We start from the raw sequence: 16,768 nt of genomic DNA, 5'->3' as shown, positions 1-16,768 counted from the left end.
AAGTGATGCAACTGTATGAACAATGAACATTTCAAAAATAAAATACAGGCACAGCTGGATTGCCGTGAAACCTGCATTGGAGTTCATATATCTATTGCAGAATATATATATATATCTATTCAATCTAATGGGCAGTGTAGACTATTGGGGGAAAAAGAGCAAACCAACTACAGTTGCAACTCATTTTAGGATTGAGGGTTTAAGCGGTTAAAACATTACAAATATTCTGTACTTCCTTAGACTGTATATTGTTGTAGCCTGTTTCTGTCCCTCTACTGGTATAAGGCTATCAGTATGTGTGTCACTTTTTGCTGGCACCACCTCCTGCCACAGCGGGGAAAGAAATGTTTTTATCTTTCATTCACAGAACATTCACTGTGGGTGATAGACACTGGTGCAACAAACCCATACAGTAGCCTATGATTGATTGATTAATGCTGATTGATTACAAATTTACAAGACAAATGAGAATATCAGTGTGCACAACTCAGTATGGAAGACAGTCACACAGTGGATACCAATCAATTAAAAATAAAGACAGAATAGTAAAATAGCAGTATAGTCTCTCTCTCTGTCTGTTTGTCTGTCTCATACCTGCTCCTCTTGGCTGTTGATGATCACCAGGTCAGCTCCTCTCTCCTGACAGTACTGACGGCTCCTCTCCCAGTCCTTCTTTTCAGTGGAAACGTAGTAAAAGCTATCTCCAGACTTTGTCCAGTTTTTTAAACATCCACCCTTCACTGTTTCAAAAGCATGGGTTAATGCATTTCAGTCACACAGATCATAAAGCAAAGCATTGTAAAATACTTAACTATGTTAGGAAAGGTGTGCAAATTGATATACTTGAGATGTATAATTGAATGAATGGCATGATATTACCATGATACATCCGATATTCGTCATATTGTTTTTTCAGGATGTTGTGCCTGTCAAGTAGTTGGTCTCTCTCATACGTCAGGTTGGTGTAAGCTACCTTTAAGTGGTCTCTCTCATCAATTAAGTGGTCTCTCTCATCAGTCAGGTTGGTGTAAGCAACCTTTAACTGCATCAGCTCCTCTTTCCACTCTGATTTGTCTCTGGTGACTGGTTTGCACATAAGCAAAATTTTAGTGTCGACAGTCGAAACCAGAACCTCATACATATTCTGTCATGACCTGTGTTTTGTCATCTTGGGCACAAGAACATATACTCACAATGGACATACAGCAGGCCTATGTTCCCAACCAGTAGGAGAAGGCACAGCAGCAGCACCAGACACCTTACAGCTTTAGAGGGAGCAGTGTCTGAAAATAGGAGGAAATATTTGACTTGTAACAGCCAGAGGCGTCACTTGGGTATGGCACGGTGTGACAGCTGCCATACCTTGGCTACAGGGAAGACAATATATATATACTTCTTAAAATAAATTCATCGTGCCTGTTGCTAAGGTATGGCAACATGACTTGTGTCGCCTGCGTGCAATACACCAGTCATGTTGCCATACCTTAGCTTTTGCTGAACTGATGCCACTGGTAACAGCCTCACTGTTCATTTAATAACTTACAGGGTATAAACATTTATATACTTAAATTAACACTGAGTCTGTGCGTGCGGGCGTAGGCCTACATCTGCATCTGTGTCGTGATTGTATGTGTAATGGTATAAATGAACATCAGTGTAAAGTTTTTCATTCAATCACAACCATTCAAATTGCCGTCATTCATCCAGACAGTCTCGAGACAGTCAATGGAAAACAAACATTCTTATTTGTCGCTTAAGTCCCTCTGCCATTCTCCCTCTGAAAAGGTCCTTATTCCTCCATTTCTTGACACATACTGTACATAATGTCACATTTTGGAGAACATACACAGCCCTCTAAGGCCGTGGTTTTCAACCTTTTTTTTTACATTGGCTGAAAACCACTGCTCTATTCTATATAGATTAATAATTATGCACATAGAGAGTGCACACATACCGTAACCCCATGTAAATGACCTGAGTTACCTGTACTTCCTCCTGTGTCTGGAGTGGGAGTGGAATGGGACTGGATCACATCATTATTGATGTATATATCTTCTCCTTCTTCCCCTGCCAATTGTTTGTTGTCCTGGGGTATTTCTACATTGGCGTAAATGTCATCCATTCTTTTTGTATCACCAATCACAAAGTCAAAGAAGTCCAGAGAGGGAGCTCTATCACTGTTTCATAAAGCACACTCAAAGCTACTTTTTTATGAAAAAGACAGATGGAAGCAGCTCCACAATAGCTATTCTCAAGACATCTGCGTCTGTCTTATCTGGTGACTTTCCTTTTCTCTTGATTCTCTCTCTTTGTGGTGTATGTACCGTAGGCTATGGTGTGCATGTGTTGCTCATCTTTTTTTTTGACAGACTTGTGAACAGGATATAGCATGTTGATGGTGAGAGCTATGGGTCTGTGGGGAAAGATCCCACGCTACTAATTGACGACCGAGCTCAAAAGCATCCTGCTCGATAGAATCACATTTACACTGCATCTAAAGACTCCACCTTTTGCACAAAAATCGCGCATTTTTACCTGAATGTTCCTAGCTGCTTCTCCTGAAGCTACAGTATGGTATTTGCACGATGTACTCTTTGTAGAAAAGTAAAGTGTAAGATTACTGAGCATATCTTTCCCAGAAGTTCTCCTACGCAATTTTTGTCACGAAAGTATCAGGTTACAGTTTGCTTCAAGCCTCAAGCAGCGACGCAGCGAGAGTCAATCAATCAGACTATACAACAACCTTGCGAATTTGCCTACAGCCCCCCCCCCCCACCCCCACACCACGCAAAAGTCCTCAATTCAACATATAGGCTACATCAGTAAAAGTACAAAAGTATTTACTTGATTTCATAGGCAATTAATTGTTAGCCTACTGTCAAATCTTTTGTCCCAGTTTTTACTGAAAGACTGTCAGCCCAGACTACACTGGACACCTTACACAATTGTTCCTGTTTCCTGAGTTATTGGTGTCCGACCAAGTGTGCCTTTTTGTTCATGATAGATATTGACAATAAGGTATTGAAAACATTTTAATCTGACTTAAAACCTAAACCCTTATGTTAATCAAATATAGAGCAGTCCTGCCTGAGCGCCCCTAAAACCCTTATGTTGATCAAATAGTCCTGCCTGAGCGCCCCTAAACCCCTTATGTTGATCAAATATAGAGCAGTCCTGCCTGAGCGCCCGCAGGGTGCGAAGTCTAGAAATGGAGCGGTGCGGCCGCAAATTTCTAGTATCACAAATCAAAAGGGTCAATTCACTCATACAGCAAATAAGATATGAAAAGATTAAGAATTAGGTTAAAATGCACAGCCAATACACACACTCTGATCCGTAAATAATACTTTTGCAGTTAAACCCTTTTGCAGCAATTTGACATTTTGTATCACATTTACAGAATGTGAAGTAAGGTATGAACATACAGTATATAAATCAGTGTTCTGTTGGGGGAAGGCTGCAGATTCTTTATCAAACTTAGTTTAGATTCATGCATGTGACTGTTCATGGTAAGTGTCGATACAATCATTTATGTGTCATATTCATTATGACACCAGTACAACAAAGTATACATTTGTCTTTGAAGTCTGACCTAGCTGGGGTGAGAAGGCACCTCGACTGAGGTGAGAAGACCACTCTACATCCCCTGTACATCCCCAATAGCTTCATATCAGTGTTGCATGAAAGTTCAATGTTAATATTAGATTTTCTTTCTTGGGTTGCATTTTTATGTTTTAAATGGTTTGATTGCCATCCTAAAGATTTGTTTTAAATGAAAGTGGACTTTTTGGCCTTGAAAGGATTTCATCAGACCCAGTGTTCTTGTTTGCAAACAGTTGCAACTCAGATAAGGAGAAAATGGCATGCAGAAAGCCATTTTAGTAATGTGGTGAAACCTGTGGTTAATTTAAGAGGTGTAGACACTGTCATTTCATAATATCAACTGTTCATAGACAGTGTCAGTATAAGAACTGAGTAGCCTAGAATTGACCTACAGAACGTGACTGCAGCAGATGGATTGTATCCTGGTATAGATGCTTCATTTTATATTTTATGTATGTCTTATTAATTAATATCCATTTTTAATGTATGGTTACCTTGTGCAGCCTAATACAATACTTGTAAATTCTATTTACATGGAACCTTCTTGTTTGCCAAGCGAGAGCTCAGTGTTGATTTGATTGAAAGCAATAGTCATAGTCATAACCTTATCAAGGTTTCCTTGTCCCATTGTGGGTGAAAGGTCAGGGCAGGGGTGTTGTTTGTTTAGGTTAAAGGGAGATGAAGGCTTATTTTGTAGTTTGTTTTTCAGTTCAGGTAAAAAAAGGAAGGACACTTCAACACTAACACAGGGGGAGCCGCATCGAACCCGAGAACCTTCTTGTTTCCCAAGCGACCACTCATTGTTGATTTTGACAGCACATTTTTATTTAGTTTTAGTCATAGGGCTCTATTTTGATTGTCTCAAGTACCAGCTGCTTTAACTTAGAGGCCTGTCCATACTGTTTCCGACCACCGAACCTTTCGTCGGAAAGGTCGGTTCAACTACAAAATGATGTTACTCGCATCTTCTGAAAATCATTACCCTGAATTAGAGTTCGGAAAGCTGCACGTCCGAAAGTCGGAACTCTCTGATGAAAGGTTCGGTGGTCGGAGACAGTATGGACAGGCCTTTAAGTTGAGGCATAGGAGCTGGTACTTAAGACAATCAAAATACAGCCCATAGTCTTTAATAACATTTCCTTTAGTTTAGTCATATTTTAGTCATCTGAAATGTTTTTGTTTATTCTAGTTTTAGTCTACTAAATATAAGATTTTAGTCGACTATAAATCTACAGTTGAACAAATGTACTTTTGACGGTGCCTTGATAGTGATTTTATACTTGGTTGCATGCTGAAAATAGACGATCACAAGAGCTTGTAGAACGGCTGTTTTCAGAGAGCTATACCCGTGCGCAACCAAACATAAAAATAAAATACTTTTATTTCTACTGGATCTCTTCTCCACGTAACATTTTCTAGTTTTTATTTGTTGACAAAATTGTCAATATAGTTAATCTTAGATATAGTCATCATACTGTAGCTTAGTTTTTGTTTAGTTTTTATTTGGTTTTCATCAGTGAAAAAAGGAAGTCAACACTACGACCACTCTTCCTACTGAGCCACTGCTGCCCGTGTGCACGTGTTCTACCACAATGTCCGGGTATGCAGACATTGCAGAGTCCCTTCGCGTTGTCTCTTCTAAGAAAACAAAGGTGTTAAAACCACACTGCTCAAGTAATACGTGTTTCACATATCCATGTTTAGAACAGACAGATACATTTCCAAACGCAAATGTGTTAACATTACTTAGTCTTAGTTGCATAGAGAGATCTGAGTCACAATGGTAAGATCAAAGTGTTTAATGTAGCACATTAATATATGAAACAATACATTGTAATAGTCATAAGAAAAAAATCACACAAAGTGAGAGGTGCTCACTTCGCATGGTAGCAAACGACATGACTTGCATATCTCCTTAATGGGCCATTCTGTCCATGACGTTAGTTATCTCTATGGAGTTCCGTGCTCATACGGACACTCATACATACACACTAACGTGAACGTGGAATCTCCCGTCGATCCGACGGATGAGTAGACAGGCAGTTATTTCCTCTTAGCATGGCTCCTCATGTGGGAGCGTAGCCCTATCCCTGGGACACACAGTCTCCCACAGATGCTGCATGGAATTTTGTCCTGTGTTGAGGTGAGAGGTCCTCGTTTCCTGCGGTCTCTCTTGTCTTGGATGGATTCCGCTCTTGCCTGTTCGAAGATCTCGATGCCTTGGGTAACCTGGTGCCTCCACCTTTCCCTGTCGGTAGCTGTATCTTCCCAGTTTGCTGCATCTATGTTGCAGCTCCTGAGGTTGGCCTTCAGTGTGTCTCTGAAGCGGAGAAGGGGTCTTCCCAGACGAGGCCCAGCAGAGCAGCGCACGGTGTGGGCCAAGTCATTGAAGGGCGTTACCTGCCGGCCCACATGCTTCATCAGGCACAAGCATATGCACCTGTGGGGTACTCCAAACACAGGGTGCATAAATAGAAGCCTCGCTCTCTCCCCCAGTCTGTGCTGGGACTCCGACGAGCGAATACATGGGCAGACAGGCGGTAAGGAACCACCATATTTCTCCCTCCACCGCATATTTTTTCTGTGTAAAGCGCATTATAGTAATATCCGTTCTACTCATCACTTTTAGGCTGGACCGGGAGCGGACCTTCACTGAGGAGTGTGTACCATAGGCGCAAATCGCGGGGGGGACAGGGGTTACGTGTCCCCCCCCAGGTCCAATTGGTACCCCCCCCAAAAAAAAAAAATCTAAAAATTTTTTTTTTTTTTCTAAAAAATGTTTTTTTTTTCTAAAAAAAAAAAATATTTTTTTTGAGAAAATAATTATTGATGACATTTTAAAGTATTTAAGAGTGCTGCTGGAATAACTCAATAGATAGTCCCCCCAGGAATCCGCAGAGAAAAAGTATTGATTCCGCGGAGAACAATCCTGATAATGCGGAATTCTGCGGAGAACATTTCTTGATTCCGTGGACATTAAAAAACAACCTAAAACCAGTAAGACTCCCTAATCGGGAGATAAGCGACCGTAGGTCTCGCTAGAAGAGGGCCATGTGAGAAATGAGGGGTGGGGTCTCCGCGTTGCCTTGGCGGACGAATAGGTACCGGCCCAGGCTCTCCCGGACGCTCCTAGGCCGAGTTAGGGCATTTTATGTGAGCTGCAGTGGAGGGGGTCCTCCACTGGGGGCGCCACCACTTTTGCATCCGTTCTGGAGCACCAGGAGTGGGTGGTCCCCGGGAATTCCCCGTGAGCAGCCCTGTGGGGGTGGTCATTTGGTCATTTTTGCACATTTGGTATTTCTTTTACACCTGGGGGTCCCCCAGGGACCTGGGGGTCCCTGGAACTCCGGGGGTCCTTGGAGGTTGTAGTTTGGCAGGCCAGGAGTTTGTGTGGAAATTTTGGCATGGATCGGGGCAACGGTTGTGGAGATATGAGCAGGGCAAAAGTGTGACTCACTCACTGACTGACAGACAGCCCGTGGAGCTTTTGATAGTAAATGCGACCTACGGTCGCAATGACCAGTTATCAAGCTAAAAATTATATAGTTCTAACAATCAAGTAAAACCCTTCATGAAATAGCTACAATTAATTGTAATTAGTGGTTAGAATAATCAAATAATCATTTTTGAGAATAAAAATCTAATATTAAATCTATTATTTTTTAATTGCTATGGTTTTTAATAATTACTTTCTGTTGCAAAGACTATATTGTCATCCAAACCATGCCCATAGTAAACACATTTTAGAGGATATCCTACCTACTACCTAGAATAGGTGTAATATTTATTTATTCTCTTCTGCATTAGCAGGACCATAGAGAGGAACTATAGTTCAGGACACAGTTTCTGTCAGGAACGATTGTGGGACCGGACCATCCAGCAACAACAGCAGGAGGGAAGCTAAGCTCTGTATGAGGTGGCCACTGGTCAAATCATGTACAAATCGTTTTATAATAGTAGTAATAACAGTTGACTCTCAGTCTGAGAGTCTCAGAGTGAGTGATGACATCATAATGTGGCGACTTTGTTTTGGCTGTGGTGGATACACTCTCTTGCTGTGGTGTGGAAGAAGCCAGAAGGACAGCATGATTTTTTCATTGGACTATGTTTTCATTGGACTACATTTATTGGAATTAAATGGATACCGACCTCACAACCTGTCCCAAGTTGCTACAGAACTAGAACTGTACATTTCGGGAGGACCAAGTTGACCAACAAGCAACAATGGTAACTATTTACTTTTTCATGTAAGCTTTGGTTGTGTTGGTTATTGCAGTAGTGATAACTTGAAAAGTAAATAAATAATACATCATAAAACCGTTAAGGCCCGTATCTGAAGGAAAATGAGGGGGTAAAACTGGCCGAAAACCGATCTCTGCACGCCAAAAAAACGAAATCGCGCGCGCACACGCGCATCGCGCACACACGCGCACGCGCGCGCGGCGGCGCGCGCTTCGCGCGCGCAGGACCCCCCCTATGCATTTCGTGGATCTACGCGGCTGGTGTGTACCTACCACTGAGGAGTGCGTACCGAACCACTGGAGAGTGAGTACTCAGGCGACCTGTGGAGAATGGACCTGGAAAAGGAGGAAGCAGCCTTACCAACCGGACCCCCAATTCCCATTTTGTTGAGTAGTACTCACTTCCCTTTAAAAACATACCTTGTATCCAACCATTCTCTGGCCCTAGGTCCATTAATCCCTGTGTTTAGTTTGCTTAGAAGATAGTGAATCGGCTGGATTTATTTGAGAGTGCGGCACCGCACCTTACCTGTCACCTGTAAAGAGAAATACTCACCTATTACCTGTGGGAAAGAAATACTTTACCTGTCACCGGTAGAGAGGAATACTCACCTATCACCTGTGGGGAAGAAATACTTTACCTGAACAATAGTCACCTATTATCTATGGGAAGAAAACCCCTAACTGACTCTTACCTACCCCTGGCCCCCCAAGAAGAGAAGAGACGGCAGCCCCCGCCCGGGGAAGAAACTATGTTGAACTGTTTAACCCTAGTTTGATTAATTCATAATTATGTTGCACATTTATGCTACGTTGCATTTACCTGCTGTTGTAAACTGAAAATTGTTAATAAATGCCCGGAGTTGGCAACACTGTCCTGCTCTCTTGTGTCTGGTTTGGGTTCAGACACCACACATGGTGTGCAGAATACGGGTACTGAACCTCACCTAGACGCAATATGACAACCACCCCGGCTTTAAATGCTCTGTTACAGAGCCAGGCCGAGTTACAACAAGCGGTGACCAAACTGATAGAGAAAATCCAAATTGACCAAGACGTTAATCCCACACGTCCACCCGGGGAAGTTTTGACAAAGCGATCCCCCGAAGATGATATTGAAGCGTTCCTGGAGGTGTTCGAGTGCACGGCTGCCCGAGAGCGGTGGCCTGTCCCCGACTGGGGCGGCATCATTGCCCCATTTCTTTCTGGAGAAGCTCAACGAGTGTGTCGTGATCTCGCGGAGGCCCGTGAGTACAGGCGCCTGAAAGCAGCTATTTTAGCTAGTCAAGGTTATAGTATGCCGGCCCGAGCTCAGCGCTTCCATGGTTGGAGCATGCAAGCGGCGCTGCCGCCTCGGCCCCAAATAGCCGCTCTCCTCCGCCTAACACACGGGTGGCTGACTACGGCCGGTGACCCGCCACTGATTGAGAGAATCGTCATAGACAAATGTATACACTCCCTGACGCCTGATGCCCGCCGTTATGCCTCACAAGTAAGCCCAAATTCAGGCACTTATTGCGCTCTTGAAAAATCACCAAGTGAGTACAGAGATGATGAAAAGCACAAGGTCGGAGATTCCCAGAGGGACAGGGGAGGCACGTTATAACCGGGACCGCTCGCGGCCCCCGGCTTCTCCCCCGTCTCCCACTGTTACGAGGTGAGCCGCCACAGAGCGGACTGCCCGAAGCCAACCGCAGATGACACGGAGGTGTTACGTCTGCGGAAAATGTGATCACATCGCCTGGTTCTGTCCGGATCGAGACCGCGATGTATCCATGCCCTCCGCCGCCGCGGCCTCTGACAGCCGGCGCCCCTGCCTTCACTCGGGGAGCCAACAGCGGCGCCACTCTAATCTGCCGGTGAAAATCGAAGGGGTGGACACCCGGGCTCTTCTAGACTCGGGGAGCGTCGTCACGCTGGTCCACGCTGACTATGCCGGGCGTTCCACCTCCAGCCGAATGCCGGTCAGCTGTGTACACGGGGATGTGCGTTCCTACCCAGTGACGCTAATCCGTGTACAGACAACCAGAGGAGATGTCGATGTGGAGGCTGGCATCGTCCCCAATCTACCGGTCCCCTTGCTCATCGGCACGGACTGTGTGCTGTTTGAAAGACATTGGAACCCGGGCGGCAGTGCGCCGCCTCGCCCGCGGCGGAGAAGAAGAATCCGACCGGGCCCTCGTTGGAGAAGCCCCTTACCCGCGTGCCCGGCTTTCCGCGCCGAGACGGAGGGGCCGCAGACCGAAGCCTCGCCAGACGAGGAGCCGCAAGGAGAGGAACCAGAAGCGGAGGAGCCACCCTGGGGCGACTCGTCTGAGGACCCCAAGCCGGTGAGGTGGCCCGATTTCCCCGAAGAGGAGGATGAGAGCTCCGTGCTCAGAGGAGACTTTGCCACACAGCAGTGGAATGACCCGAACCTAGAGAATGCTCGGAAAAACATCAGCGCAGTTGACGGAAAACTATGCGACGGTGTTGGGTTAAAAACATTTTAATATCTATTATATTTAAAACACCAACTTCAGTGTTACAAGTGACAAGGTTATTTTGTTGTGATCTGATAATAATGCACGAGATGAGAATGTCTCCACTGCAGGATGTCAATCAGGTCATATTGCCCAGGACAGGATAACGAATTGGATAATGCCAATCTGGCCTTGTCCTTCTGCTACTGGGCCCAGGACAAGGAAAACATCTGATATCTTGTTATGTTTAACTGTCCAATGAATGCTTGACAAATCTATTTTCCCTGTACCTACTGAAGTATATTTGTGAACTGATGTTACATTGTATTCAGATTCAGATTGAGAAAGAAAAGAGAAACATTTATTGTACTGTACTGGACATCTATTTTGTATGCTCATTGATTTAATATACAGTAAGAGAAAAACCGGACTTACACTGTGTGGTCTCATTTATTGTGTGGGAGTGAATTCAATCATTTTGGGGGAAACGGTCTATTCATATGGAATATAATGCTCTCTTCCATCAAATGGCCCATTCGATTGCCGGATTAGCTCCGAGGAGATATTGGGGACTCAACTTTGTTGGACTCATTTTCTTCTCCGCTGCTAGAACCAGTTACGGATTTCTACTGAGTTGACGTTTATGGATTCGATAAACTGCTGGACAGTTTGTTTTGGAGTCTTCGTTCATCTCTGCTAGAGAAACAACCAGCCGTGGATATTATCAGACGTTTCCCCTGACTCCCACGGATTATCACTGAAAGGATTCTCTCCCACTCGTTTTTCCTCCTGCGCGCGGAGAAATTACCATGGGACTTGAGAAGTGTGTATAAAGCACACAGTGTAAGTTTTGATTTTATTCATGCCTTTTTGGACTGAAAATCACAGATGGGTCAAGTACTTAAAGATTTGTACCGGCTAAGTTAGAGAATTGCTACCTCTAGCCCAAGCTGCGTTTTGATTGTTTAAAGGAGCTATAGTCAACTTTTTCATTGTAGGTGTACATCCTATTCTACAGACTAGGATGTAAACAAAGTACGGGCCCTGTAAATGTAAACAAAGGGCCAAAATGATTATTTTATCATTATTTTACGCTTTTTGTGGTCATTTTTTAATTGAAACACATATATGAAGCTTATTTTTTTATAAAATATTTTCGAAACATTATTTTTATTTTAGCATCCGTTTTTCAAGAAAAAGTTGACTATAGCTCCTTTAATGTTTAATGTTTTTTTAGTCTATTGTTTTGTCGCTTTTTGTTGCACGAAGGAGTAACAGAATAGAGACTGAGGTTTCCTATTCTGAAGACATAGCAGCCGTTTGGCCGCGGAGATTGCATGTCAAGTTGGGTATCATCACAAGACTTCAGTTGATTTCACTTTATACTCCAGAACAAATGTTGGATTTCACTTCATACTCCAGAACAAATGTTCTGACGGAAATCCTTATTTGGTTCTGACGGAAATCTTTATTTGGGGCCAGAACATATTTTGTTCTGAAGGAATGTCTTTTCGGCCAGTGCTGATAACCCAACAACGGCTGTTTCAAGCCACTTAATCACATAAGAAATAGCGTGGTTATTTTAATTGGTAGATTTCCTTTATGTTCCAGAACAGAACGTTCTGACGGAAATCTTCATGCTTTACGCTTACATGTTGTGTCTTATCTGGTGTGTTTCGTCTTTTTAGTCTTATTTTTTTATTTTATTCCGTCTATTCCGCCAGCTGAGGTGGCAAGCAAACTAGCTTTGATTTCATCCTCCTCCTACCCGACCAGCTGGAAAATGGGAAATGCACAGGGAGGCAGAAAACACCTGCCGAAATCTAAACAACCTTTTTACAAACTGAACAACACCTTTGAGTTTGAAGCCTCTCTCCAAAGCTTGGAGAATGAACTGATAACAGCTTTAACGGCTAAGATAGACAATGAGGAAATGAAACAGGTTGTTTCTAGGTGCCCCACAATTGCACCATTTTTGCCCATATGGAGAAAGGAATTCGGATATGATGACTCTCTCACGACTGAGGACTTGACAAGATTTTCTGGAGTACTGTATCAACATATCGATAAAATCTCACAACGGAAAAGTCTGAAGAAAGCCGAAAATGAGGTGGCCAGGCTTGGGATTCTAGCTCTGGCGCAGCTGCGCTGGGCGGCTGCAGAAAGAGAGGCAGCGAGGGAGAGAAAAGAAAAGGAGAGGCCTTCAGAATCGGACAGCCAGCCTCTGCCTTCCTCACACCGTGCCAGAACAGGGGCGAACAACAGTGAGCTCGGCCCGGCTGGACGACACCATGCCACACCAGAGGTGAAGGACAACAGTGAGGTCGGCCCGGCTGGACGACACCATGCCACACCAGAGGTGAAGGACAACAGTGAGGTCGGCCCGGCTGGACGACACCGTGCCACACCAGAGGTGAAGGACAACAGTGAGGTCGGCCCGGCTGGACGAACACCATCACCACAACCTCCCCCACCTGTGGCTGTGACTCACGGGCCTCCACGCCAGGGGGGTATCAATGCACGACATCACATTGACATGCAAACCTCATTACCTACACTTCTATCTGATAGGAAGGGGGTAGAGAGGGGGGGGAGGCAACATGAAGGAGAAAGATGTGACAATGATTTAAATAACTCAGTTGTTTTTTCTCCTCCTTGTAATCAGGTCGAGCTGGGAGATCCCGCTGACCACACGAATCCGCCCCTCCCCGGCGTTCCACGCAAACCGCCAAAACCAACACCCACTAAGAATGGCCATACACTCACTAAGGAAAAGGTTTACACAGGTGAGCGTCGGGAACAGATTCACACACCCGCACCCAGTCAAATTAACGATTCTCTTTTGGCCCCGATGAGTGCGTACCCAGAGGATGGCAAAATTACATTTGTGTACCGTAATTAGGGTTGCCACCCGTACCGTATAATACGGAATCGTTCCGTATTGGACAATTAAAAGATGCGTTCCGTATTGAACCAATACGGAACGCGGTTTGTTCCGTATTTAACCAAATGCCCCATAAAGGCCTGTCACACAAACCTCAACACAGCATTTAACAATAATGAATGAAATAAAACACAGGAAAAGACAGCAAAAGGAGAGAGAGGCTCGCAGTCACTGCGCTCTGCGCTCTGCCTCGTCCTCTCTTCTCCTCTCTGCCCGGGCTGCCCGGCCCCTGTCTGCATAATGCGCTGCATGTCGCTGTCAATCACCGTTACCTAGTTACAGTCAGTGATCACTGAACTTCCTCCTTCCACCAGGCAGATGCACACCGCACGCTTTAAAAGCAGAAAAGAATTAGTGCTCCATGGTTAATCGTTTTCAAACCGAAATCGCGATGTGAAATCCCGCGATTAGCGAATCGCAAAGGCCACGGTTTCTCTGCGAAGTAGTCTTCCCAAGCAACATGGAGACGTTTTAATTTTTAAAATCCCTTCATAATTGACTAAAGCAATGATCAAATCAAACTGTGATGACTTTCTTTGCTTCCACGCATCTCCACAGCACACTGCTGAAAGACTAGTGAATGTGATTTTTTGGCACAGTGGTCACTGTGCATGGGAACATGCACAGTGTTCCCACTGTGCATGGGAACAGCATGGGAACTAGGGATGCTGCAGGTGTTACAGCACCCCTATGGGGAAGTTCTCATTTTTTATTTAAATAAGAAAAGAACAAATCAAACATAGCAAAAATACAATATAGGTTATATCATGTTGTGTGTTATAGTTATAACTATTCTATGCATTTCATGGGTTTGGGACTGCATTTCTTCGCCGGCCGGCGGCTGTGCCACGCGCACGGAACGCACAGAACGCACGCACCGCGTGCCCGGAAGAGGTGTTCCTTATTTCAATTTCTGAAAGGTGGCAACCCTAACCGTAATTGGTACCCAGTGGATGCTCGAGACACGGCTGAACGTTTACCCGATATCCACAGCAACCCTGATGAGTGGGAAAAATCTGTAAAGGCAGAAATTGTGGAGCTAAGACTAGACACCTGGGAAGTTAGAAAACTAATTACTATGTGTTGCACACCTAACGCTTTTCCTTATCAGATTTCTGTGGGATTAGATTGGCTACAGGCAGACGGTCACCCATACCAGTGTATGCGGCCCGTGCCGGCCCAAGGTAATAACCCTGCAGGTGAGGTCAGGAACGCCCCACATGAAGCCGCAGTACAGGTTATGATTAATCAGGCTAAGGACCTTGTTAGGGGTAACGTGGACTTTTCCTTAATCACTAACATTAAGATGAGGCAGGGTGAGGACGTCTCTGATTTCGTCCATCAGTTCACCACTCAGTTTGACCGCCACTCGGGTTTCACAAAAGGGCTGCCAGGATATGCTAGTGTGCATAATCAGTTTTTGATTGACGCTTTACGCCCCCATTTGAGACAGGCGATCATTATGCATGACCCGCTATGGAGATTGAGAACGACAGATGAGATCACAATACTAGCCAGGTATTACAACGACATCGTTCCAGAGCCCAAGCCACTAGTTAAGTTGCGAGCCGTAATGTCGGATGATGGACAAGTGACACTCCACCGAACACATAACCCGAAGAGGGGTCCCAGTGGTGATCAGCGGGATCCCCCAGCCGGGAATGGACCTGAAGGACAGAGTCAAGGTAACAACATCAACACAAACACTAACAGGGCCCAGAACAATACACACACAATCACCTGTTTCAGCTGTGGAAAGAAGTGGCAGGCCCAACAGCAGCAGAACCCTGCTACACAGGGTCCCCCAACTGAGTCAGGTCAGGTACAAGTACAATCATGACTAGATAAAGGCCCATTGGGCCACCCACGTATGCCACCCATGCTAGACTTGGCTATTGTTGATGATTATGATAATGACTACTCTACACTTCAGATGTGTGGCACCCCATTGATCGGCTGATCACGGTGCCAACCCTAGTAGTTGTATTTTGTGCCTAATTTAGTATTGTTGTCAGTTCTCCACTCATAGAGCCTGCAGTTGTTGGAATCCAGGGCGGAGGCGCCCTTCCCTGGCCTTTCTGACCCTGATGGAACTATGGTGTGACACGCCCGCTGCAACCAGACCACATCGCTGCAGCCACAAAGTTTCTAAGGGCAGTAACCTTCCTTCTAATAGTATTAATTATTGACCACTCTCTTTGACTACTCTCTTTGAATAGTATTAATTATTGTTAATAAAAATAAAAATAAATGGGCTGGTTTAGTATAGTTTTGGCGTTTAATTTGTCAGTTTACCTTCTTTGATTTATTTTGGGTAGTGTATGGCTGTCTGCGGGGACGACGGGCACATAGTGTTTGGCCCTAGTAGACAGCCCACTTTTGATTATTTTGGCCAGCCCATCTTAGGCCATGTTAGGATTATACAGTACAGTAGTTGGATTCATTATAAAAAAAATAAAAAAAAAAGATTATTATTAAAGATTATTAGTTAATTAATATGATTATTGATTATTAAAAAAAAATCATTTCATTTAAAAGTTCATTTATGCTTTAATGTTTTCACACACAATGGACATTGTGTGTTCAAGGGGGGAGTTTATCTGATTGCCTATTATCTGTTTGTCTGATTTTAACGTGATTTTACATTGATTTTGAATTTAACTTGATTTTCTATAACATTAATTGATTTTAACTACCTTATCAACTTTTCATTTTCTCTCCCACTCTTGTCTCTGCTTGCGTGTGCGTACGTGTGCGTATGTGTGGCTAGGAGACATGTGTAGCCTTCAAGGACAGATGGTCTGTGTGTGAGAGATTATTTAGACCTGCTCTCTTCCAGTTAATAACAACATTCCCTTGTTTAATGTTTGATACGGTCTAAAGTATTTAAAGTAAAGTATTTTGTTTAATTTTTGTTCTGGGAATCATTATGATGTTAAACATTTAAAAAAAAAAACTATATTACCCACAAACTACTACTTACAGTATTGATTGATTGTTTCCTGTCTTTTCTTTTCCTTTGTCTTACAGATTTTGATGATAATTGAGAATGATTTGACAGACACCCGCCATTGTCTGTCCAAAGGAGAAATGTCAAAAGGAGGTTGAAATTCTATATGGTATTTCGTGAGTATCAAAAGACATTACACACGTTTTTCCCGCTGTAAAGTGTTTTCTTACAGAAATTGACTCGGACAAAAGCAGCCAATAACTAACCTTAAGGGTAAAAAGGAAGGAACACTTGGCTTAAGGAGGTTCCGGTTTCCGACATCTCCACATGTCTAGAGGGACGAACACCTTACATAAGGTAATCGGGGATGGGCAGGAAATTATGGCCCCCACGGCTGGTTCTGCGTCAAACCTAGCCTCGTAGACAGAGGAGTCTAGTTTACTAGGGTAGGCAAAACCAGAATGCATGTCTCCTTTGCTTTAACCCAAATTCTTTTGTCTTGTTAAAGTAAATAAATGATGAAGAGTCAAGTTCGTCTTGTTTTGACTGTAAAGCCCTAAATTATAAT

This window comes from Nannobrachium achirus (assembly GCF_963921795.1).
Source record: "Nannobrachium achirus genome assembly, chromosome: 8".
NCBI lineage: Eukaryota > Metazoa > Chordata > Actinopteri > Myctophiformes > Myctophidae > Nannobrachium > Nannobrachium achirus.
This window is presented reverse-complemented; position numbering follows the sequence as displayed.